Here is a 4,957-nt window from a genome sequence, read left to right on the forward strand (position 1 = left end):
CAGGAGGGTCCTGAACATAAGGTAAAATCCTATTTTTCAGGAGGGTCCTGAACATAAAGTGAAATCCCATTTTCCAGAAGGGTCCTGAACATAAAGTAAAATCCCATTTTTCAGGAGGGTCCTGAACATAAAGTGAAATCCCATTTTCCAGGAGGGTCCTGAACATAAAGTAAAATCCCATTAATGTGCACTTCCAATGGTAGCTGAATTAAGTGAAGCGAATTTGCCCCTATTTCAACAAAGAAAATTTATCAGTTAAAAACTTAGTGGTAGTTTGCAGATCTTGGCTTCTCAGGTATCTGCCCAGCACTCGTTCCTTTTATTTTTGTTCTAAATCGCTATCACTCGCCCTGTCTTGCCGCATCATTGACCCGGATCCATATTGAGGGAAATGATTTTCGACTCGAATAATGGGCTTCCATTTTACCATGCCTCTGAGGTGCACCCTTTTCCCAAATCTGAATGTTTCCACGAATCCAACAGCTTGTCGGTTGATAGACTTCCTTTGTTTTGTGTTGAATTATGATCATATTTCTTTCTTGTGCTGTTCCTTGGCTTTTTCTCGTATAATTGGAAAGACTGGTAGTGAATTTTGAAATCCTTTCTCGCTTGTTTTGACACAGACTTGACTTAAAATGTAAAGAAATTATGGTGACTTTTATTTTGATAAATGACATAAAAAGACCAAAAAGCATGAATATGTAAATGAAAGAAAAAGGCAATGTCCCATATTCAAAAAGAAAACTTATCTGAATACGACAACCAACTCCAATGAGTATGACATGCATTTTGGATTGAGCTGCCTGATCTTCCTATCCAAACTCCCCATTTGTTGTTGATTTCGTGCCTTTTGCCGCTGAGCCACTTCTTCAAATCCATTGGACTCATACATTATATTCGATTGACGTCATCTTAAAAGACTTTCATCAACAAATCTCTTTCTGTTCACTTTTCGCTTTTCTCTTAAACTCTCCATCGCCTTATGGTGCCCGTGAGGGTTTTCACTAATAAGACTCTCTCATTTTTATTTCTCTCCACTCACCATTGCCTTATGGTGCCTTCAAAGGCTTTCACAAAGAAGACTCTCTCATTTTTATTTCTCTCCGTTCACCATCGCCTTATGGTGCTTGCAAAGGTTTTCACCAATAAGACTTTCATTTTCATTTTCTCTCAACTCACCATCGCCTTTGGTGCCTGCAAATGTTTTCACCAATAAGACTCTCTCATTTTCATTTTCTCTCAACTCACCATCGCCTTATGATGCCCACGGGGGTCTTCACCAATAAGACTCTCTTATTTTTGTATTTCTTTCCTGATTTCTTATGCTGAGGGAGACAAGCGGTACTTCACAATGTATCATCATATCCATTACATTTAGCCTTAACATTACCAAAAATTGATTTGAAGGACTTTCTTTGGTTGTGACTTAGCTTTTGGTTAAGGTTAGAAAAGATGGTAAGAGGCTCAAACGATACTTGAAGTGGGGGTGGGACTTACAACTTTTGGAATCGACTCAAACAACACATTAACTCATGTCCCAGTCTTGTTGACTGGGTGAATCTTATATCTTTATTTGGTTGGACCAAGCCCAAAATAGGGCAGCCTACGTATCTCACTCCCGAGAGAGGAGAATCAGGTCGGACGTAGTTCCATCAGCTTGTTCTTTGTTTTGATTTGATTTTGATTTTTTTTAATTTTTGAACTCTTTCTTTTATTCTTATTTTCTTGACATTTATCTTTGACTCTATTTTGATTCCAAAAGAGGGATATGAAAGAAAAATAAAACGAAGCTCAAATGGGTAAACAAAGGATGACACCATGTTTGGATAGAAGAATAAAATGCCTTCGTCATGTCAATTTTAAAAAATGCAAGTACTAAACATGCAATAAAATCAACAAAGGATCAAATATCATACATAATATCTTTTGACCGCATCAACATTGATAGCCATTTCTGTCATTTTGCCTTCAATATCTGTCAAATATAAGGCTCCATTGGGCAACACTTTCTTCACAACGAAGGGACTTTGCCATTTAGGGGAGAACTTGCCTTTCGCTTCAACCTGGTGAGGAAGGATACCTCTCAATACCAACTGACCAACTTCAAAATTCCTGGGACAGACCTTTTTGTTATACGCTTGAGCCATCCTCCTCTGATACAACTGGCCATGACATACAGACGTTAGCCTTTTTTCCTCAATCAAACTCAAATGTTCCAATCGGGTTTTTACCTATTCGTCATCATCAATCTTTGCTTCTACAATGACTCGAAAATAGGAAATTTCAACTTCCGTAGGGATGACTGCTTCTGTCCCATAGACCAATAAATGTAGAGTTGCCCCTGTTGAAGTGCGAACAGTGGTGCGGTAACCTGGCAATGCAAACGACAACTTTTCATGCCACTGTCTAGACCCTTGTACCATTTTTCGCAGTATCTTTTTTATGTTCTTATTGGCGGCTTCTACAACACCATTGGCCTTTGGGCGATATGGAGTAGAATTTTGATGTGCGATCTTAAATTGTTGACATACTTCTTGCATCAAATGACTATTGAGATTGACAGCATTATCTGTAATGATCATCTTAGGAATTCCAAATCTACAAATGATATTGGCATGAACAAAATCTATCACAGCCTTCTTTGTCACTGACTTGAAAGTTACCGCTTCTACCCACTTTATGAAGTAGTCAATGGCTACCAAAATGAATCTATGCCCATTTGATGCCTTCGGCTCAATCGATCCAATCACATCCATTCCCCAAGCCACGAATGGCCATGGAGCGGCCATTGCATGCAACTCAACAGGAGGAGATCGTATCAGATCACCGTGTACCTGACATTGATGACACTTTCGAACAAACTGAATAGAATCCCTTTCCATAGTAAGCCAGTAATAACCCGCTCGAAGAATCTTCTTCGACAAGACATAACCGTTCATATACGATCCGTATACTCCAGAGTGTATTTCAACCATGATTGCCGAGGCTTCTCTTGCATCTACACACCTTAAAAGTCCCAGATCTGGGGTTCTCTTATATAAGATTCCCCCACTTAAGAAAAATCCACTAGGTAAACGCCTAATAGCCCTCTTTTGATCGTTGGTGGCATATGCTGGGTATTCTCCTGACTGAATGTACCGCTTGATATCCAAGAACCAAGGTTCTTCATCGAGCTCTTCTTCAACCGCATTACAGTAAGCATGCTGATCACGACTCTGTATATGCACTGGATTGATGTAAGCTTTGTCAGAATGTTGGAGCATTGAAGACAGAGTGGCTAAAGCATCAACAATTTCATTACGAATCCTTAGAATATGCCTAAATTTTACCAACACAAACCATTGACATAGCCCCTGCAAGCATTGTCGATACGGGATGAGCTTCAAATCTCGAGTCTCCCAATTGCCTTGAATTTGATGGACGAGCAAATCCGAATCTCCCAACACCAATAATTCTTGGACTCCCATATCAACAGCTAACCTCGAACCAAGAATGCAGGCTTCATACTTTGCCATATTGTTAGTATAGTAGAATCAAAGTTGTGCTGTTACTGGGAAATGTTGTCCCGATTCAAAGATAAAAACCACACCTATTCCGACTCTTTTCATATTGACAGCTCCATCGAAGGATAACCTCCAACCTGGATCAGCATCTATAACGACTTTATCGACACACGACACTTCTTCATCAGGAAAATATGTCTTTAATGGCTCGTACTCTTTATCGATGGGGTTCTCAGCAAGATGATCTGCCAAGGCCTGGGCTTTCATGGCGGTTCGAGTCACATATACAATGTCGAACTCGGTAAGTAATATTTACCACTTTGCCAATCGACCCGTTGGCATAGGCTTCTGAAAGATATACTTCAAAGGATCCATGCGGGAGATGAGATAAGTAGTATAGGATGAGAGGTAATGCTTCAACTTCTGTGCTACCCAAGTTAGGGCACAACACGTCTTTTCAAGAAGAGTATACCTGACCCCATATGCGGTGAACTTCTTGCTAAGATAATAAATAGCCTGCTCCTTTTTGCCTGTGGCATCATGTTGACCCAGGACACAACCGAAAGAATTGTCCATGACTAATAATTATAATATCAAAGGCCTACCAGGCTCCGGGGGTACCAGCACGGGCGGATTTGACAAATATCTTTTGATTCAATCGAACGCTTCCTGACATTCTTCAGTCCATTTTACCGCAGCACTCTTTTTTAGCAACTTGAATATGGGCTCACAAGTGGTTGTGAGTTGAGCAATAAACCTGCTAATGTAGTTTAGTCTACCAAGCAAACTCATGACCTCCGTTTTATTCTTGGGCGGGGGCAAATCCTGAATGGCTTTGAATTTCGAGGGATCCAATTCAATTCCCCGACGGCTGACTACAAACCCCAACAGCTTTCCAGACGAAACTCCAAATACACATTTTGCCGGGTTGAGTTTGAGATTTTACCTGCGAAGCCTTTCAAAGAACTTTCTTAAATCTTTAACATGGTCGGCCTGACTTTTTGACTTAATAATCACATCATCCACGTAGACCTCAATCTCCTTATGCTTTATGTCATGAAACATAGTGGTCATGGCTCTCATGTATGTTGCTCCAGCATTCTTCAAATCGAATGGCATCACTCGATAACAATAAGTTCCTCATGGTGTGATAAAAGATGTCTTCTCTGCGTCTTCATCATCCATAATGATCTGGTGATATCCGGCATAGCAATCCACAGAAGAGGCAACCTCATGTTTAGCACAGTTTTCTAACAAAATGTGGATATTGGGCAGTGGAAAATCATCTTTCGGACTTGCTCTGTTCAAATCACGGTAATCAACACACACTCGAATTTTTCCATCTTTCTTTGGTAAGGGAACAACATTGGATAACCACATGGGATAGCGAGCCACTCGAATTACTTTGGCTTCAAGTTGTTTCTTGATTTCCTCTTTGATTTTAATACTTACAT

The 4,957-nt window shown here is 40.2% G+C and overlaps 1 pseudogene; it reads right to left on the reverse strand.

Moving 5' to 3' along the window:
- Positions 1-1,910: 1,910 nt before the first annotated feature.
- LOC124889706 overlaps positions 1,911-4,957 on the reverse strand; it is a 5,460-nt pseudogene continuing 2,413 nt past the window's right edge.

The sequence above is a fragment of the Capsicum annuum genome, chromosome 12, assembly GCF_002878395.1.
Source record: "Capsicum annuum cultivar UCD-10X-F1 chromosome 12, UCD10Xv1.1, whole genome shotgun sequence".
Taxonomy (NCBI): Eukaryota; Viridiplantae; Streptophyta; class Magnoliopsida; order Solanales; family Solanaceae; genus Capsicum; species Capsicum annuum.